Source organism: Cavia porcellus, unplaced genomic scaffold (assembly GCF_034190915.1).
Source record: "Cavia porcellus strain 051 isolate PalLab524CR breed Dunkin Hartley unplaced genomic scaffold, mCavPor4.1 scaffold_7, whole genome shotgun sequence".
Classification (NCBI taxonomy): Eukaryota; Metazoa; Chordata; class Mammalia; order Rodentia; family Caviidae; genus Cavia; species Cavia porcellus.
In genome coordinates this window covers 13,185,001-13,206,607 of record NW_026947490.1, presented here as the reverse complement: position 1 = coordinate 13,206,607, position 21,607 = coordinate 13,185,001, and the positions used below count along the sequence as shown (strand labels likewise).

Below are 21,607 nucleotides of genomic sequence, written 5' to 3'. Positions count from 1 at the left end.
CAGTCCGTTTAGCAGTTTGAACCTCAGTGCCACCTAGGAAAGCTAGTATCTCCACCTTGATAAGAGAAGAGAAACCAAGGTCGTAGGCGAAGAGGGACGACAAAGAAGCTGTTCTCCCCCGAAAGGGAGAAACACCTCGGAGGCGATGGACAGGTCACATTACAACACATCGCCCCTTACTGTCCGGGGATGCAGGGCCTTCTCTAATAAGGAAGAAAGGTGGGGACACCGAATACCCCAAGCCTGCTTCCCCACTCCTTTCCCTGCAGGAAGGAACCGCCCCAGCCTGTAGGTCAGTGCCTTTATCTTCTGCCCTTCTGAGCTGAGACTTGGAGGAGTGACTTGTTTCTTTTTCTATTTTTTTTTTCTTTTCTTTTTTTCTTTTAATGTCTTTTTGAGACAGGGTCTTGCTATGCAGTTCAGACTGGTCTTGAGCTCACTTTGTAGCCCAGGCTAGTCTCAAACTCTCAACAATCCTCCTGCCTCAGACTCCGTAGTGCTGGGATTACGGGCGTGAGCTACTGAGATAGCTCAGACCCCGGAATAAAATCCAAGGAAGCAAGAAATTAAGAAAATTCAGAGCAAAGGCTTTATTCCAGGCCTGGCGACGTGGCTCCCTTTGGATCAACCCAGAGACTGCACGCCTAACAGACTAAGGAGGAATATTTAAAGCTAAAAACCGCAAAGCTATAAAACTTTCGACTTAGTTCTGATAACATCTGGAGCTCTTGGTGCATTCTGCTACTCCCACCCTGCAGTTAAACATTATCTCAGAATAGCACACCTGCACTAACATGTGGAAAGGGGTAGGGAGTTACAAGAAGCTGAAACTTAAAATTTTATAAGGATTAGAAACTTAACCCTGTCAAGGCGGCACATACAGAACAAGACAGAGGCTCATTGGTTAGAGTTAAGCCATAACATTCCCCTCTGATGTTGTGACTGAGACCAAGTCTTTGGACTAATGTTATAGATCCTGGGGAATAAGTTCATAGGCTTGCTGAGGGATCATCATCAGCTTTATGTTCTGCATTTGTTGTCTAATATATGCAGTTAGTTTATTGATTATACCAGGACCTACTGAAATCATGAGTAGCAACCCTAGCAATGGTCCAAGCAAGGGCACAAGATAAGGCAGAATTCCATTCCAGACACTCCAAAAGGGGTTTTCAAATAGCTCTCTTCTTCTTTTTACCAGATCTTCCTGCAATCTCCTGATTTTATCTTGAACAATGCCAGACTTGTTTACATAAAAGCAGCATCGTAGGGGCTGGGGATTTAGCTCAGCGGCATAAGCACCTGCCTTGCAAGCGGACAGTTGTGAGTTCGATCCCTGGTACTGATAAAAAGAAAAAAGAAAAAAAAAAAAAAAAACCAGCATCGTTCTTGCAATGCCGCACAGATGTCTCCTTGTCTTGCCATCAGGAGGACTAGCCCTCTTCTATTTTATTTTTTGCCCTCTTCTATTTTGAAGAACTACTTCAGCTAATGAATCTATTTGATCTTGAATGTCCTGAATGGTACTAGATAATGCCTGCATATCATTGACGACCTGGTTGGAAAGTTGAACAGAGACCCCCACTCCTGCTGCCCCCATACCCAAGGCTCCTGATATCCCCAGACCCACCAATAAAAGGATAAATTGAACTGCCCTCTTTGAGTGGCCTGTAATGTAATCCAGGATAGGAATGGGGCAGACTCTTCCCCGGGTAAAACCTCTATGTCAGGCAGCAGGACAGCTGTGACACATATTCCTGACCAGTTGGTTGGGAGGAAAGTATGGGCCAGATTGCCTCCATAGATGAACACTTGTCCTTTGGCAGGACAAAGAGAGGTAGTCTGGTTAATTGTAGAACTACAGTTAGCAAAAGCAATGAACCCCACGTCAATGTCAGAAGTATCATTATGAAAACTTCCTTGGAGACAGGGAGAGTCCTTAAACCCTACTGATTGTACTCTAAAGGGAAGACCAGCACTACAATTTAAGTGATCTGGTTCTTCCAGTGTGGTCAGGGGGGCACTGGAGGGGATTGCAAGAGGCATGGGAGAGCCTTGTGCCATACATAGCCAACAATCTTTAGCTAAAGTCGGGTTGGAAGCATTCAAGGCCCTATAAGTGGCTCCTGGAATATCAGAAGTCTGAGCATACAAATCAATTCCCCGTGATTTAGGCAGCATCAAGGGGTGGTAATGCACCTGGGGAAATGTTATCTCTATAATCTGTTTAAACCATTCTTCAACCCTGAGTTCTCTGGTCTTATCCTGTGGACCACCTCCATCAGAGACATGTATTGGGGCCACCTTACTCCAGCACACTGCTTTACCAATCGTGCTGTTACGTGAGGCTTGGGCCTACTTTGAATTTCCTATTACTGTTGGAGTGACAGACCAGTTGCCTCCAGCCCTTCCAATGCGTGTCCTCAGAAGCTCAGCAGTGAAATAAGTCTTGCTGTCTTTTCCTGTGCATTCCTGCACTGAGTCATAGCAGGAGGAAAGCATTTCTGAATAATAAGGACAATCCTTAGGGCATGGCCCCGGTTGGCGCCTATTTTAGCTATCACAGGAGGTTTTTCTTTGCATTCCCACATTTGAGTAACTCCTGTAGCTGCAGGCCTAGCAACAAGAATGGCTATTTTGTTTCCATAATCTGTGTGACTTGTCTGAACAATTCGCCCCCCATTACTACCAGGAAATTGGCCTCCTCCTCGATCACAAAGACTCCGGTACAAAGATTTTAACAGCTGTTCTCGGCTTACAGGAGGTCTGAGCCTGCCATGTGAGGTCGGTAACAGCGCTATGAAAATCCCCAGTAGTGGGCAAAGGCAAGCAAGCTAAAGCAGTACATGCCTGATGCAATCTAACTAAGTCTAGTCAGTTTTAACTTTAAGGGGTTACCAGTCTGCTGTACAATCCATTGGATGTGGTCCTCGTCATCCGCCGTTTCCAGTGGCTTTACATGGCTATGGTGAATCCACAGAGTCTTTCCAGCTACCTTGACTGCAGTCTTGCACCACGGTGAAAGGTCCTTCCCAGTGGGGTTTGAGGGAGTCTTGATGGTGTCGCACCAGGACTGAAGTACCCAGTTCAATGGGATTCATTAGTGGTGTCTCCGAAGGTGGGTCTGGGTGTTTTTGTCTAAACAGCTAGTGGATCGAGGCCAACACAGGCTGGAGTGTCTGCAGGGACTTAATGAGATCTTGGTTAGTTATTTCTACTAATTTGTCCTCTGACAGTTTCAGGACCAGTGGAGGGGCCATCTAGTTTTTTTTTTTTTTTTTGTCTTTTTCCTTTTTATCAGTACTGGGGACCGAACTCACAACTGCCTGCTTGCAAGGCAGGCGCTTATGCTGCTGAGCTAAATCCCCAGCCCGGGTACATCGAGTTCTTAACAGTGCAAATGGAAGAAGGCTCACCCAATTATTACCAGTTTCTAAAGACAGCTTAGCTAAAGTGTCCTTGAGAGTTGGATTCATACATTCTACTTGTCCTGAACTTTGTGGTCGATAGACACAGTGAAGTTTCCAATCAATTCTTAATGCCTGGGCTAACTTTTGGGTGACTTGGGATGTGAAAGCTGGGCCATTATCAGACCCCATGGATAGTGGAAGGCCAAATCGAGGTATGATCTCTTGCAATAGTTTTCTAGTTACTACTAAGGCTGACTTGGACTTAGTAGGAAAAGCTTCTACCCAGCCAGTAAAAATATCTATTAATACCAAGAGATAGCGATGTCCCTGTAAACCAGGCTTTACCATGTCTGTAAAGTCTACTTCCCAGTGTTCTCCTGGGGCCATTCCTCAATGCTGGGTAGTTTCCACTGGCAAACTCCTGGTCGGGTTTACCAACAGACACTGTGAGCATCTGGAGCTCAAAGAGGTGGTCAATTTGGAGAGTCTTGGAACGAAAAACCAAGTTCTGAACAATTTAGTAAGTTTGGTTCCCCCTAAATGGGTGGTTTGGTGAGCCTGGTGTGGCAGCTCACCTTTCTAGTGCCTCTAGCAACAGCACTTGCTTATCTGGTAAATGGTACCAACTCCCTGGAGTGAAGAGTGAAGAGCTTTGCTCTAAGCTGAGATGCTAATTGTGGGTCTTTCTTTGTATAAATTGGTTCTGATAAGGTAGGAGGAACCAACATCAGGGCAGCTACTTCCTCGGTAGGCCCCTCTGATGTGGTTGCTATTTTTCCGAATGGTTTGGTCTGCTAAATTATTTCCTTGGATGATGGGGTCTTCTCCTGTCTGATGAGCCTTGAAATGAATAATAGCAACCTGCTGAGGTAGCCAGACAGCTGCCAACAAGTCTAGAATCTGTGGGGCATTTTTTATCTTAGTCCCGGCTGAGGTTAAGAGACCTCGCTCTTGATAGATGGCTCCATGTACATGTACAGTAGCAAAAGCATATCTACTGTAGGTATAGATATTTATCCTCTTCCTGGTGGCTAACTTTAATGCTTCAGTCAAAGCAATGAGCTCAGGCTTTTGGGCTGAGGTGCCAGGCTCTAACTGCTTAATCCAGAGTACCTCCTTTTCTTTCTTTCTTTTTTTTTTTTTTTTTTTTTTTTTTGTCTTTTTCCTTTCTATCAGTATCAGGGATCGAACTCATGACTGCCTGCTTGCAAGGCAGGTGCTTATGCTGCTGAGCTAAATCCCCAGCCCCAAGGAGTACCTCCTTTTTGGTGGTCACTGCTGCTCTGGCCACTGTTTGCCATCCTGGATGAAACTGCTCCCACTGGTGAAGTAGTTATCAGCATTCTCCAAGGGCTGGTCAGTAAGTTCAGCCCATAGGTTCTGCTGCATTCCAAGGAGGTCCACACACTCACGAAGAGGCAGATTTTGAGTTCCAGGGTCATCACCAGGCATAAGGTTTAAGGCTGAGGAAGTCTTAAAAACCACCGACTTCTGGGTCTAGGAGTAGAGCCTGATCATGCAGAATTCTATCATTCCGAGAGCCACTTCTCAGGAGGAGTCTTGATAAGAGTTTCTAAACTGTGGGAGGTGACCACAGAAATCTTTTGTCCAAAAGTGAGTTTCTTAGCCTCCTTAAAAAAACATTGCCACAGCAGCTAATATTCTTAGGCAGGGGGGCCAACCCCTGCCACTGGATCAAGTCTTTTAGAGAGGTAGGCTACAGTCTCTTCCATGGGCCAATGTCCTGGGTTAGGACTCCTTTGGCAATGCCCCTGAGTTCATCTACTCAGGGGCAAGGTAAATGGCTTGGTAACATCAGGGAGTCCCAGGGCTTGGGCCTCTGTTAGGGCTCATTTGAGCTGCTGGAAGGCCTATTCATATTCATCTGTCCAGTCCAAAGATTTTTGAGTTTCTCCCTTAAGGGAGTCATACAGGGAGTGTGTTATCTCAGTAAAATTTAGAACCCATAGTCTACAGTATCCTACAGCCCCCACTCTCATACTTGTTTTTTAGTTTCTGGGATAGGAATCTATAATATGGCCTGGATTCTTTCCTTGGATACAGTTCTCTTTCCTCCCTGTAACTCATAGCCCAAATAAGTCACGGTTTGGTGACACAATTGGGCCTTTTTGGCTGAAACCTTGTAGCCTAATTGTCCCAAGGTTCTTAATAGCTCCCCTGTGGCCTCTCGACAGGACTCCAAAGTGGGGAAGGCTATCAGCAGATGTCTACATATTGTAAAAGTGTCACCTCAGGGTGTTCCTCTTGAAACACCAAGAGATCTTTGGCCAGGGCCTCATCAAAAAGAGTGGGTGAGTTTGTAAAACCCTGTAGCAACCGAGTCCAGGTCGGTTGTTTCATGACCTCAGAATCTGGGTCAGTCTATTCAAAGGCAAAAATGGGTTGACTCACTGGGGTGAGAGGTAGAGTGAAGAAGGCATCCTTGAGGTCCAATACGGAGTACCAGGTGCACTCTGGGTTGAGGAGGCTGAGTAAAGTGTAGGGGTTAGGCACAGTTGGATGTAAAATTAATACCCACCTGTTGACCTCCCAGAGGTCTTGCACAGGGCGATAGTCATTTGTCCCTGGTTTCTGGACTGAAAGCAGAGGGGTGTTCCAAGGGGAGACACAAGGAATGAGGATACCATTGTCTCTTAGTCTCTGTATGTGAACTTTAATTCCCTTTCGGGCTTGGAGACTTATTGGATATTGACACAAACAAACAGGACACGCCTGGGGTAGGAGCTCTACTACAAGGGGCACTTGGTTGACCACCAGTCTTGGGATGAGACCTCTGGGATTTCTTGTCTCCATTTCTTTAATAATTTTAGTTCTAAGTCCATAGGTGGCAGCTTAGGTGAATCGGACAAATTTTCCAGCAGGCAGTAATTTTCTCCTTCTGGGACAAGGGCTAAAACTCTAATGCTCTTTTCAGGACCTTGGGTTGAGCCCGTTCCCAATCTTAGTCTCAGCTCATTTGTCAAGAAATCAACTTGCACTTGCAATTTATGAAGGAGGTCTCATCCTAGGAGGGGGTCTGGACACTATGGTACCCATAGAAAATCATGGTGGACCAACTTGTGGCCTGGTCGAGCTAAACTGGTGGTTACCTTTGGCTGTGATCTTCATCCCCCTGTGGCTCCTAGTACATTAACTGAGTCTTTGGTCAATTTTCCCAAGAGTTGGGTTAGTACAGAATAGGTGGCTCCTGTGTCCACCAGGAAGTCCACCGGGTGTCCCCCCACTTGAAGAGTTATCCGGGGCTGGGGGGGCAGCAATGAGCCCTGACCTCCTCATTGCTGAGACAACAAAGCCTTTGCTTCTCTCTCAAGGTTAGCCTTTAACTTTGGGCAATCCTTTCACCAATGTCCTATCTCTTTGCAATGTGCACACTGTTCCTTATCTAAAGGAGGTCGTTGTCCCTGGGCTTCCTTTTTATTGGTATTGGCCGGCTTTTTAGTTTCTCTTTCACGGAGTAATTCTAACACTTTGGTCATTTTCTTGTTGGTGGCTTCTTGTAAATTTTCTCTATTTTCAAAAAACTTTTGTGCTATCTCTATCAACTGGCTGAGGGGCATTCCCTCAAATTCCTTAAGCTTTTGTAATTTTCTTTTTTTTTTTTTTTTGTCTCTTTCCTTTTATCCGGTACCAGGGATTGAACTCACGACTGCCTGCTTGCAAGGCAGGTGCTTATGCCGCTGAGCTAAATCCCCAGCCCCCTAGCTTTTGTAATTTTCTTCTAACATTGGGAGCTGACTGGGACATGAAAGCAATATTAATTGTTTGTGCATTCTCAGGTGCCATAGGATTAATTGGGGTATGCAATCTATATGTTTCTAGGAGGTGCTCTAAGAACATAGCAGGAGATTCATCAGCCACTCAGGACAAGTTGGTGGGCTTCTTGGCAGCTTCGTGGAGCACATCTAGAAGCCTCAGGTGATAATCATCGTGAGCCCTCTTATCTCCATCCGTGTTGGGGTCCCAGTCAGGTTTAGATGCGCAGTCTCTCTTCAGCTCTGAAGAGCATGTGCAGGATCTGTTGGCAGTCATCCCAGGTGGGGCGATGAGCAGAGAATACAGATTCTAAAAGGTCAATCAGAGTTTCAGGATCCTTTGAAAAAGGAGGGTCCTCGGTTTTCCAATTATAAAGGTCTGAAAATGAGAAAGGAGTATACACAAACATTGAGCCACCACTCAGAGCGGGGACCTCCCGTAATGGACAAAGCAGGGCCACCTCAGAGCTCTGCTCTGAAGATGCCTTGGGTCATGGGTGTCGGTGGAAATGGGACTAGGCAGGGGGGATGGAGCAGTGGAATCAGGTTGGGGGTCAGAGGTGGGATACAGGGGAGGCAGCGGGAGTGCCTCCAGCAGGTCAAGCGGGTCTTCTTCAGGGGGCAGGACCAGAGGCACCATAGGTTCAGAAGGTAGCTTTTTGAGTTTTACTTTTGGTTTGAGGGCCGCAATGACTCCTTCGAGAGAGGGCTTAATCCAGGAAGGGGCAGCATAAATTATGTCTATCCAGATCTGAATATAGCCAATTTGATCAGGGTGAGCAGGGGCCCAAAAACATACCAGTGAGTGGCTTGTACTGTCTCCATGTTAAAAGACCCAGAGGGGGGCCAGACCCTCTGGGTCCCTAATGGCTATTCCTGTGTGACAAAAGTTGTTAATCTTTTTTTTTTTTTTTTTTTGTCTTTTTTGTTTTTATCGGTACCAGGGATCAAATTCACGACTGCCTGCTAGCAAGGCAGGCGCTTAGGCAGGCGCTTGTGCCGCTGAGCTAAATCCCCAGCCCTTTGTTAATCTGGTTTGATAAACCTTTTCCCCATATCCCTTAGCTCACTGCTTGAATTCTTTGACGTGATCAAGAACAAGGCTAAGGGGCGTGCTGGATTTAGATTCAGTTTGCCCCATGGCCGGCAAAGATGTCAGTTCTTTCCTGTGGGAGAATCTAAGAGACAGAGATAAGATTAGGAGGAAGAGACAGAACAATAATGAGACGAAAATAATGGTCAAAATCCCTTTTGTTCGTTTTGGGCTTGTAGAAGGGGGTTCCTAGGAGAAAATGTTCTGTTAGATTTGGGTAACCAAAAGGAGAACAGTTAGACCAAATAGACATACAAGACAAGACAAGCTGCAGCAAAAGTGGCCTTTGTTCAAAAATAGGTCAAATTGTGGGATCTGGAGGAATTATCAAATTAACCAATGGAGCAGCTCCCACTCAGGGAAAAGTCACAAATGGACAAGGCTCGTCCCAAAAACCAATTGACTCTGCCCTCAAGAGGTCCTTGCTCCCCAAATTGAGGATGTCCCCTCCAAAAGTACAAATTGACAGTGGTCCAAACAAACCCTCCAGAGTACTTACTTTTAGGTGTTCAGAATTGAGTCGGGGGTCTTGCTTCCATCCCAGATGAGCCCTCAAATGAGACAGCTTGAACACCAGAATAAAATCCAAGCAAGCAAGAAATTAAGAAAATTCAGAGCAAAGGCTTTATTCCAGGCCTGGCGACACAGCTCCCTTTGGATCAACCCAGAGACAGTGTGCCTAACAGATTAAGGGAGGGATATTTAAAGCTAAAAAAACCCCACAAAGCTATAAAACTGCCGACTTAGTTGACTTAGTTCTGATAAAATCTGGAGCTCTTGGTGCATTCCGCTACTCCCACTCTGCGGTTAAACATCTCCGAATAGCACACCTGCAATAACATGCGGAAAGGGGGTAGGAAGTTACAAGAAGCTAAAAATTAAGCTTTTACAAGGATTAGAAACTTAACCCTATTGAGATGGTGCATACAGAACAAGACAGAGGTGCATTGGTTAGAGTGAAGCCATAACAGTTCCATTTCTAGCCTTAGAAAACAAACAGCAAAAAACACCAGGTCTGAATGTTTCTGATCTGACAGCTCCATATTATGGCCTACCTGCCTGCCTGCTTGCTGGCTCTGCTTCTGCCATGAAAAATATAGTTTCATCAGGCATGGTGGCACATTCCAGTACTCGGGAGGCTGAGGCAGAAAGGATTGTTGCAAGTTCAAGACCAGCCTGGGCTACAAAGTGAGCTCAAGGCCAGCCTGAACTGCAAAGCAAGACCCTGTCTCAAAAAGAAAGAAAAAAAATTTCAAGATAAAATCTTTAACTCTGAGCGGAAAACTGCTAGTAGACAAAATTCCCTATTTGCCTATAGTTCTGACTGAGGTCATGCTTCTGTTTTTGAGATATGGTTTCTTATGTAGTTCAAGATAGCCTCAGACTCACAGTGATCCTCCTGCTTCAGTCTTCTGAGTGCTGAGATTACAGGTGTGCACCACCACAACTGGCCAATGCATCTGAAAGAGTCCCTAAGCAAAGGAGGAAGGGGTAGATGGTCAATGAATTATAGATTCACTGTGCTAATTTGTTTTTTTTTGTTTTTTGTTTTTTTTTTTGGTCTTTTTTCCTTTTTATTGGTACTGGGGATCGAACTCACGACTGCCTGCTTGCAAGGCAGGCACTTATGCCGCTGAGCTAAACCCCCAGCCCCCCACTGTGCTAATTTGATTGGGAAAGTACTGACAGTTTAGAAGTTACCCATTGATGGTTTAGTCGTTTGCCTCTAAACTCACAAAATGTTTGTAGAGGTAGGAAACCAAGGATCTAGGCAGTGACCAGGAAGATTTTACCCCGTGTAGTGTAGTCCTGAGCCAATGAGGAAAGGGGGAAGGGACCTGCATGTTATGGGTTAGATTGCTTGCTGTTACTGCCCCAGGGTGTGCCTGTCTACCTGTTAGTACCAGCTTTCACAAGACTGAGAAATGAAGTCTCTGGCTAGGGATATAGCTCAGTGGCACTTGCCTATCTGCCAAGTGTGAGGCCCTGAGTTTGATTCCTGGTACCAAAAAGAAAAAAAAAAAAGTCTCGCCAGAGCTACACTCTCCCAATTCTCAGCCTGATCTTTCCATTGTACATGATCAAAGATGAAGGGGGCTTGTTCCTTATACTACCAAGCTTGACAAGCCCCTCTATTCTCTGCTCTCTGCTCTCCCACAGCACAGGCCCCAGAACGCCCACATTTGCACTGCCTGATTTGGCTTCTGCTGTCTGTAGTATCTTCTCACACCTCTTAGATGTTCCCACCCCCACCCCACCGCCATCTCCCTGACCTTTCCCCCACATTCCGCCATAAGGTGAGTGAGGGGTCTTTTGAATCCTTTACCCAACAGAAATAGGGACATAAAGCTCCATTCTACCCTGGGCTGCCACTGAGCTTGACCCTGTGGGATTACAGCTTTTGGAGGGGGAAAAGGAAGTGAGTTTTTTAAAGACAGGGTCTCCCTATGTAGTTCAGGTTCAGGCTGTCCTTGAACTCACTAGGTAGCCCAGGCTGGCATCGAAGTCATGGTGATCCTTTTTTCTCAGTTTCCTAAGTGCTGGAAGTACTGGCATGTGCTACCAAGCCAGGCTTGATCTGTGGAATTCTAAGACAGCAAGTCAAGCTGATATGCTGGAGGCAGGACTATAAAAATGCTGCTCTCTGGGATTCTGTGCCTCCAGATCCTGTAATATGATCACATTAGCTGAATAGCTCAATTGCATGGCAAAGGGAGTTTTGCAGATATAATTGAAATTACTAATCAGGCAGTTCTCAGGTAACTGTGAGGGCCCTTAGAGGCAAAAGAAAAGCCTGGGCATGGTAGTGCACACATGGAATATCAGCACTCTGGACACTGGGGCAGGAGGCCCTCTGTAAGTTTGAGGCCAGCCTGGGCTACATAGTGTGTTTAAAGTCAACCAAGACTACATAGTGAGGCCCTGTTTGTTTGTTTATCTTTTATTTATTTATTTATTTTTTTTTTTTTGTCTTTTTCCGTTTTATCAGTACTGGGGATCAAACTCAGGACTGCCTGCTTGCAAGGCAGGCACTTATGCCGCTGAGCTAAATCCCCAGCCCTGTTTATCTTTTTGAGACAGGGTCTCACTATGCAGTTCAGGCTGTCCTTGAGCTCACTTTGTAGCCCAGAGCTGGTCTCAGACTCTCAATGACTCTAATCCTCCTGCCTTAGCCTCCAGAGTGCTGGGATTACAGTATATATATTGTCTGAAATGTAGGGTACATATTCCTTGCTGGTTGTTCCCACCTGGTGCATGCATCTCTGTTCCCTCTTGCCAAGGCCAGCCTTCCTTGTTCACTTTTATGTTCTTGTTCCACATGAAGCAGCTGTCACTACACTTTATAGAGAGAGTAGCAAGACATGGTGGTACACACCTGTAATTCCAGCTTTTGAGAGGCTGAGTCAGGATGATGACTGCAAATTTGAGACCAGCCTGGGCTACACAGTGAGTTCAAGATCAGCCTGAAATACAGAGAGATCCTGTCTTGAACAAAAAGAAAAAAAGTGCTGGGCACATAGATCAATGTGAAGGCCTGAGTTAAATTCCTAGTACTGCCAAGAAGAAGAAAAAAGAATTTATGGCTGGAAGAGGTCTATCTGTTTCTGGAAGAGTAAAAGGGTACCTAGAAAGGTGTGTGTGCAAGGGGGCCTCTCTTAGGTGAAGAGGTGAAGGACTGCGGGTTTCCTTGTGTACTGACTGGGGAGGGTTGTACACCATACCACGCCATGCCATCCCACTGCTCTGGTGTCCTGTGCACATACTTGCAACCTTGTGCCATGTTGGATGATGTTCTTTGCAGTTTGAGGGCCTATAGTGGGTTGATACATTGTGTTAACTTGAGAAGTTTAGAAGTTTAACCAAGCTATTCAGCAGGGGCTAGGGTCCTCACTTTATAAACATTCTGAAAGCCAGGGGATTTAGCTCAGCAGCCTAAGTGCCTGCCTTGCAAGTGCGAGGTCATGAGTTTGATTCCTGGTACCAAAAAAAGAGAAAGATTTCTACCTATAAACATCCTGAGCCTGTGCACAAGAGGAGGGTACTGAGATGGTGTGAATTTTACACACCCTAGGGGTGTGTTTACAATACAAGGGAGGGGCCAGAGTATTTAGCTTAACCAGGTAAGTACTGCGGCAATCGAGAGGTCCTGTATTCCATCCTGGCACCAAAACAAAAAAACAAGATGGGAAAAGAGACTCACTCCCCTCACCACTTTGTGATCTCCTTGCTTTTGCTGTCTTCTGCTTCCTTGAAGTATTGCCCTTGGGCCATGCCACCCTACTTTGGACCGGCCAGTTGAGGACTGAAACCTCCATGAACTATGAGCTAAATACACCTTCGCTTTCTTAATTTTGGGTGTCGGGTATTTTGTCCCAACAGCAAGAGAAAAGTAACCCTGATAGGAACTGTATGGAAAACAGGACCTACTATATGTAGCAACAGATGCTGGACAGATATCAGGTAGAAAGGAGAGGACCCAGCTGACTTCCTGTGAAGGTGTCACCCTAAAGGAAGAGGCCTAGAGGATGAGGGGGGGGTGGTCCTGGTAGGGAGGCCAGGATGGGCCTAAGGGCAGAGAAACTCAACCTTGACCTTTGGGGCAGCTAAAGGGAAGTGAAACTACTTCAGGATCCCAAGCCTTGAGAACATACCTATTAGCTTCTAGGTCTGGAGTTTTAGCATAGTGGTAATATAGGGGCATTTTAAAGAACAAGTGAGTGAAGGGCTGGGGATTTAGCTCAGCAGCATAAGCACCTGCCTTGCAAACAGGGGGTCATGAGTTTGATCCTCAATACCGATAAAAAGTTAAAAAAAAAAAAAAAAAGAACAAGTGAGTGTAGCTCAGGACACTGGTTTACAAATAGTGAAAAATTTGGCTGAGTATGGTGATGCATATTCATAATCCCAGCACTTGGGAGGATGAGACAGTAGGATCACTTTGAATTTGAGGCCAACCTAGAATACATAGTGTATATAAGGCCAGCTTAAAATTAAAGAGAGACCCCATCTCAACACAAAACAAAAAGAAAGAAAGAAAGAAAAAAAGGGAAGATTTTCAGGTTAAACCCAGAATGGCAGAGGCAGGCACCAGAAAGAGCTATGAGGTCACAAGGACTGTAGGCCTAAAATGAGCGTAAGTCCAGCTGCAGTGACCTGTAGGCTCCTTCATCCCAGGTGGCTGAAGTAGGACCTCTCTGATGACACAGGTCAGAGGACAAGACATTTCCCACCAAGGCCCCCCTCTGTCTCCTTTCACTGCCAGGACCACCCTCTGGCAGCTCGATGCAGCCTGGTACTCATATCTTTGTGTCCGCCCACCACACCCATCCTGGCGTGCCCGGACTGTGCCAGACTGGGGCACAGGTGCCGAGATCCAGGCCTGCCTGCCAGGAGTACAGGGAAGCATATCTTGTGAAAATGCTTCCCACAAGGCAAGTGGAGTGGAGGCTGAGATGTTGCCCACAAGGCAAGAGAAGAGAGGCCCAACCTCTCCCTGGAGAAGCATACAGGAGTGCAAGAAGCAATGAGTGGAGCCAGGCAAGGTCACTTCAGGGTTTATTTGAAAAGTAGAGCAACCAAACAGAGATTAAGGAAGAACAAAGAGAGGTAGGACATCTTTCATATGCAAAAGAACATCCTACCCTGTGGACCCCAGCTTGAACAAAAACTCAGGAAGGACCTTCCTTAATTCCTTCCCAGGGCCTCCACCTTCCTCTGGGTGCCCCAGGCAATTCCCCACCCAGTTTTGTAGGCCTGGCTCTTCCACCCTCACCAGGCCTCTCAGTTACAGTCCAGTCCTGGAGTGCAAACTTACCTCCATGCCCTTCGTCCCTGTGGAGATCCCTCACTCACAGCTGTACCATGGGTCCCTGTTCTGACCCTGAGCCTCCAAACCTAATACCATTGTTGATTTGCAGGTTGTGGGCACCCTGTGGCAGTAGAAAAATACTTGGGCCCTGTTCTGGGTCATGGGCTCTTTTGTTTCGATCCCTTGTCTGGTTAGATTGTTCAGGGTTTCCTACTCAGGAGTGCCTGGTCTGAGTCATATTTCCTGGCCAGAACCAGACACCAACCCTGTTCTCTTGACTGTCTTCCTACAGCACGGCTGGTGGCAAACTGTAGTCCCGAGTGTCACCATATCACTGCAGACTCCCTGACCTCAGCTCCTTCCTCACCAAGGCCAACATCTTTTGTGTTGGGCACAGTGATGAGCCCTTCTGTTTCCCTAGGAAGCACTTTTTGGAGACAAGGATGGGGGTTCCTCATAGGGCATTGCAGAAACTTTCTTGCTCCTTAGCATACTTGTTACACCCTCCACACCTCATCGCTGCCCCAGATAGATGGTGACAGACGGGCTGCCCCTGCCAGGGCCTATCCAGGCTCCTCAGGTCCTTCCCTTTGGTGGATCCATATGTCCTGCCCTCTGTTTTAATGCTATGTCTAATTGATACCAGGGATCAAACTCACAACCTTGTGCTTGCCAGGCAGGTACTTATGTTGCTGAGCTAAATCCCTGGCCCTTGCCCTCTGTTTTTATTTATTTATTTTTTACCACTTTATGAGAAAGGAAGCCCTCTGCTTTTAAAAAAGTAAATTGCTGGGCTGGGGATTTAGCTCAGCGGCATAAGCGGCTGCCTTGCAAGCAGGCAGTCAGTTCGATCCCTGGTACCGATAAAAACGAAAAAGACAAAAAAAAAGTAAATTGCTGAGGGTGTAGCTCACTGGTGAGCCTTAGCCTACCATGCATGAAGCCCTGGGTTCAACCCCCACTGCCACACACACAGAGCTGGATCAGAATGGTGGCCTTCAACAGTAATACTTGTACAAATTAGTGAGACCCTGTCTCAATCAATCAATAAATAAATAAGTGTCAAGGTAAAGTTCACATAACACAGAATAATGTTTGTTTGTTTAGCCTTGAAGTCACTGTGTAGTCCATAGTCTAAGAGCCAGGCCTTGAACTCAGCTAGGTGTGGTGGTGCCTGCCTTTAATTCCAGCACTCAGGAGGCTGAGGCAGGAAGACTGCAAATTCAGGCCAGCCTGGGCCACAAAGTGAGTTGAAGACCAGTCTGAACTGCATAATGAGACTCTGCCTCAAAAACACACGCGCATAAAAAGCTTTTTAATATAATGAGATCCCAGTTGTTGATTCTTTATGATAGTTTGTATGTAATCAGAGTTTTATTCATAAAGTCTGCCTATAATCATGTCTTCAGGAGTTGTACCTATTCTATCTTCCAGCAGACTTATTGTTTCTGTTTTCATGTTTAGATATTTGATTCATTTCAATTTTAGTTTAGTCTAGTTTTAATCTTCATCATTTTTTAAAACAGTACCGGGGATCAAACTCACAACCATGTGCTTGCAACGCTTATGCCATTGAGCTAAATCCCCTGCCCTCTATCACCATTTTTTTTGTCTTTTTCTTTTTATCAGTACCAGGGATCAAACTCATGACTGCCTGCTTGCAAGGCAGGCGCTTATGCCGCTGAGCTAAATCCCCAGCCCCCACTATCACCATTTATTAAAGAGGCTTTCTTCCAGTGAAGATGTTTGGCCCTTTTGAGTGTGCTTGGAGTTGTTTCTGCATCTTCTAATCTGTTCCACTGATCTTCAGGTTTGTGTTTTTTCTTTTTTTGTCAGTACCATGTTATGTTTATCACAGTACTGTAATTCAGGGATTGTGATACCCCCTGCCTTGCCTTTGTTACTAGAATTGCTTTTGCTATTCTAGGTCTCTTCTGGTTCCAAAATAATTTTAGAATTGTATTCTTCAAATCTGTGAGATATGTTATTGGTATTTTGATCAGAGTTGCATCAAATGTTTATAATAATTTGGAAATGTTGCCATTTTCACTATATTGATTCTACCTACCCAAGAACAAGAGATCTTTCCATTATCTGCTATTCTCTTCAATCTCATTTTTCAGAGTAGTGTAATTTTAAATGTAAAAGATTTTTACTTCCTTCATTGATTGATTCCTAGGTATTTCGTTTCTTTGGCTACTATTGTGAAAAGTACTGTTTCCCAAATTTCTCTCTCACTGAGTTTATTATTTGTATATAGGAATGCTGTTGACTCTTGAGTGCTGAGTTTGTATCCAGCTATGCTAAAAACTGCATTTGGTTATTAAATTTAGAAGTCTTTTAGTGGAATTTTTGGGGTCTTCTAGGTAGAGTACATGTCATTCACAAATAATTTTTTTTTTTTTTTTTGGTACCAGGGAACGAACTTGTGACCTTTAGCACTTGCCAGGCAGGCACTTATGCCAAAATGGTGGTAATTGAATATCTCACTTTCCTTTTTTGTTTTTCTTTTCCTTTTTTTTTTTTTTTTTTTTTTTTTGTACTGGGAATTGAACTCATCACCTCTGCTACTGACCTAAATCCCTATTCCACAGTTTTTCTTTTTTTGTCCTTATTCATCTTATTTCTTTCTCTTGTCTAACTGCTTTGGGTAATGTTTCCAGAACTATATTGACTAAGAGTGGTGATAGGAGACATCTTTATCTTGTAATTTATTTTTATTTTTATTTATTTATTTATTTTTGGTACCAGGGATTGAACTCATGACCTCGCATTTGCCAGTTAGGTGCTTATGCCACTGAGCTAAATCCCCAGCCCTATTTTATTTTTTGAGACAGGTTCTTGCTATGTAGTGCAGGCTGGCCTTAAAGTCACTTATGTAGTCCAGGCTGGCCTTAAACTCATGATCCTCCTGCCTCCACTTCCCGAGTGTTAGGATTATAGGTATGTAACCACCATTCCCAGTGCTGGGCAAGAACTCTGTCACTGACCACAATCCCAGCTGTTCTTGAGGATATTTCTATCTGTGTTCACTAGGGAGTTGTTTTTTGTATCAAGGTAATGCTTGCTTCCAGGGATGAGTTTGGCTGTCCAAGAATAAGGGATGTCTCCATTTTCTTTTTTTGGTGAAGGGCAAATACCTACCAGGAATCAAGCTGGATATACCCCAACCCTTCAGGAATATGTTTGAGAGTATTGCTTTCCTTACGATTTCATTAAAGAGAGTTGGGGAATTAGCTCAGTGTCATAAATGCATGCCTAGAAAGTGTTAGTCATGAGTTCAATCCTTGGTAACAACAACAAAGATTTTCATAAAGGAGTTTGAGGAGTAGTAGTGTCAGATCTTCTCAAAATTTGTAGAATTCAGCAGTGAATCTGTCAGGACCTAGGATTTTGCTTTTGTTGTTGTTTTCTTTTTGAAACAGGGTTTAGTTGTGTAGTTTACACTAGCCTTGAATTTACTCTGTAGCGCAGACTGGCCTTGAACTCACAGTGATCCTACTGCCTCACTCTCCCAAGTGCAGGTATTATAGGTATGTGCTACCACAGCCAGTTTTTTTTTTTCTTTATAGATTTTTAAAATTTTATTGGTAGCCGGGCTTGGTGGTGCACTCCTGTAATCCCAGCATTTGGGAGGCTGAGGCAGGATAGTTGCAAATTGGAGACCAGCCTGGGCTACAAAGTGAGCTCAAAGCCAGCCTGAGCTATATAACGAGATGCTGTCTCAAAAAAAAAAATAAATAAAATTTTATTGGTATATTTTAGATATGCATAATGATAACATTCATCATTAAATTTGTACCTATATACAATATATCTTGCTTCTTTTTTTCCCCATTTCTTTTCCCTCCCTTCAAGTCCTTTTTAGTTTTTTTTTTTTTTTTTTTTTTTTTTGGTTAGCAGGTTGTAAATTATGTCTTCAATTTCATTGACGTATATTTGGTTGTTTAGAATTTTTATATCTTCTTGATTCAGTTTTGGTAATTCATATGTATCTAGGGAGCTGTCCACTTCTGTGTTTTCCATCTTATTAGAATACAGGTTGTCACCAGGTATGGTGGTACATGCCTGTAATCCCAGCATTTAGGCTTTGTCAGGAAGACCCTTGTGAGTTTGAGGCCGGTCTGGGCTAAATAGTGAGTCCAAGGCCAGACCTCACTACATAGCAAGACCCTGTCTCAAAAACAAAACAAAACAAAAACAAAAACAAAAACAAGTTCTCAAAGTAGGTATTAATGATCTTGTGGATTTATGCAGCAAGTTCCATTGTGATTTCACTGTTTTTCACTAGAGAGGCTTTCAGGCCAGCTATGGCTGGCTGTTGCAGCTGTCTTGAGGCCGGCCCTCTTCAGTGTTGTCTCCAGCCACAGTGTTGCTGTATATCTTCTGCATCGATTTGCTTGACAACTCAATCCCTGGGGGCTGGGATTTAGCTCAGCGGCATAAGTGCCTGCCTTGCAAGCAGACAGTCGTGAGTTCGATCCCTGGTACCGATAAAAACAAAAAAGACCAAAAAAAAAAAAAAAAAAAAAAGTTAAAAAAGAAAAAAAAAAAAGAGAACTCAATCCCTCTCTTGATTGCCTATTAATTTCTACGTAATTTTGCTATATCTATAATTTGGCTTTCCCGCTAGGGACGCTGTGGCTCTTACACTGTGTGGAATCAGTTTAGTCTTCACAACCCCAAGTGGGAATTTCTGTCCACTTCTGTCTTCCACTTCGTGGATGGCTAAAGCAGGGCTGCAGAACACTCCACATGCCACATGCACTTTGTTCATTGGCTTGTGAGTCATGGTCTTCAGGTCTGCAGAGGCGGCAGCCTCAGATGGTCCAGGCTCAGTGCCCCAAGGCACTGCAGTCTGTGCGCCTCTGATTGCGCTCATAGTAGCAGCCTGTAAAGTGCGCTGGGCACACGCAGAGGCCGCTAGCAGGCAGGTAACCTGGTTCCTGCAACAGTGCGGCTGCAGCGCATGCGCTCCGTGGGCCCTGGGGTCCGGGATCACAGGCTGATGTCTCCAGCCATTGCTGCTTCTTTTTCTCCCGCCCTGAAATGATCCAGGGCTCTAGGGAGCGCTGTGGGCCTCAGCTCTGGGGTGGCGACATTGCTGACTTCTCTACCACCTGTATGTTTCTCTGCGTGATAGCTGTTTCTCGTGTGGATGATCTGTAATGCCAAACAGACTAGACACAGCAGCCTGACATGTTGCCTCCAGGTCATTTTCTTACTGCCCAGTCTGTTGGTGTAAATAAGCTGCTTCTTCAGATGAACACCAGTTCTCAAGAAGGCTGAGTCTCAGCTGGGCGTGGTGGCTCATGCCTGTAATCCCAGCACTCGGGAGGCTGAGACAGGAGAATCGTTGTGAGTTTTGAGACCAGCCTGAGCTACAAAGTGAGCTCAAGGCCAGCCTGAACTGCATAGGGAGAGACTCTGTCTCAAAACAAAAACAAAAACAAAAAAATGCTGAGTGGACGGTTTTACACTGCAAAGCATCTTCACTCTGTTCCTTGAAACAACTTCCAGTTCTGCCTTGGAAACTGTTAGGAGCTTTTTCATTTGGATTTGAGCCTTTTCTTTCCTTTTTACAATAAGGTTGGCTAAGAAGTGTTCAATTTTATTTAATCTTTCAAAGAACCAATTCTTCGATTCATTGATCCTTTGTTTTCTTAGTCTGAATTGCGTTAATTTCTGCCCAGATCTTTATAATTTCATTCCTCACAAGAGCTTTGGGCCTGATTTGCTCTTCTTTACTACAGTGTTGAGGTTCAGCATTAGGTTGTTTGAGTTTTCTGTTTTCCTAATATGAGAATTCACTGCCATGAATTTCTTTCATAATCCACGTGTGCTGGCGCATACTTCTGATCCCAGCATTCAGAAGGCTGTGGCAGAAGAATCATTGCAGATTCGAGACCAGCCTGGGCTAGAAAGTGAGCTGAAAACCAGCCTGAACTGCATAGTGAGATCCCTCTCAAAAATACAATAAATAAATAGATAAATAAATTTCCTAGGGACTGGGGATTTAGCTCAGCGGCATAAGCACCTGCCTTGCAAGCAGATGGTTGTGAGTTCGATCCTTGGTACCAATAAAAATGAAAAACACAACAAAATAAATAAATAAATAAATTAATTAATTTCCTCAGAAGACTGTTTTCATTGTGTTCCATAAGCTGTAGTATATTGTCCTGGCATTATCATTTAATTGTAGAAACTGCCTAATTTTTTTTTTTTTTTTTTTTTGTCTTTTTGAGATAGGGTCTCTCTGTGCAGCTTGGGCTGGCCTTGAACTCACTTTGTAGCCCAGGCTGGTCTTGAACTCACAAGGTTCCTCCTGCCTTAGGCTCCTGAGTGCTGGGATTACAGGCGTGCACTACTGTACGTGGCTCTTCCTTGATTTTGAAACATAATTTTCTGGGGTACATCAAGCTCTCCTTGATTTGAGGGTTTGTGTTAAGAAGTCTGTTGTGATTATGATGGGTTTTCCTTTATAGGTGATTTGTTTGTTTTCTCTAACAGCTTTTTGGTTTTGTTTTGGTTTACTTTGCTTTTTGAGACAGGGTCTCACTATGTCATTAAAGTTGGTTTTGGATTATGTAGCCCAGGCTGACTTCGAATTTGCAGCAATCCTCCTACATGCTGAGATTTTAGGTGTGTTCCACCAACTCAACTCTAATGGCTTTATTATTTTATTTTATTTTTATTTATGTATTTTTGTCTTTTTCCTTTTTATCGGTACAGGGATTGAACTCACGACTGCCTGCTTACAAGGCAGGCGCTTATGCTGCTGAGCTAAATCCCCAGCCCCTAGAACAGCTTTTTTTGAGCAGCTTTTAATATTCTGTTCTTGTACTGAATTTCCAGAATCTTGACTATTTTTTTGCTTTTTTGAGACAGGTTTCACTCTGCAGTTGAGGCTGGCTTTGAGCTCACTTTGTAGCCCAGGCTGTTCAGTGGACTCCCCCTATCAACTTTTTTTTTCTAATCCATTTTGTTCAAGGAGAAAAAGAAAGAAAAAAAAAGAAGAAAGAAAAACTATAACAAAATTTCAAAACATATCAATTGGGGCAATAATGTTACATACATTGCACATTGTCATGCCCAAATCATTTACCCAGAATACAAAACCTCTGTATTCAATTGTCTGAACAATACCAGTAAAAATCTTTCTCTTCAGCAAACTCAGAAAAATCAGTAGTGTAACTATCTTAACTATTTTTTATACACATATGCATACACATAATTTTTTCTTTCAGCTTGTCACATTAATGCCCAATCAACTCTTCATGTTACTTTTCTTTGCAGCTGTTGGATTGATTTTTTATGGTTTCTTGCTATTCTCAAGAAATCTTTCTTTTCATGGACTCTGTTTCCTTCCTATGTTGGGAGTTCATGGTTTCCATCATTTTCCTAAGCTCTTTTTTTTTTTTTTTTCTAAGTCTGTATTTGCTCTGTAGTCATTAACCACGTCTTTTGTTATGGTTGCCATCTCTGTAGTTATCTGAGAAATTATTTTTCTAGCACTTAATTTCAT

The 21,607-nt window shown here is 44.2% G+C and overlaps 1 protein-coding gene and 1 long non-coding RNA gene across 2 annotated transcripts in view; one reads left to right on the top strand and one right to left on the bottom strand.

Annotated features, from left to right (window-relative positions):
- LOC100716153 (insulin-induced gene 2 protein-like) overlaps positions 1-21,607 on the top strand; it is a 182,273-nt gene that overhangs the window by 44,464 nt on the left and 116,202 nt on the right. The gene's annotated exons all lie outside the window — the stretch shown is intronic.
- Positions 6,061-8,898, bottom strand: LOC134476838 (uncharacterized). Its single transcript, XR_010048602.1, has 2 exons — positions 8,773-8,898; positions 6,061-7,559 (listed from the first exon to the last, which is right to left on the bottom strand). It is a non-coding gene; the product is annotated as an uncharacterized LOC134476838 (long non-coding RNA).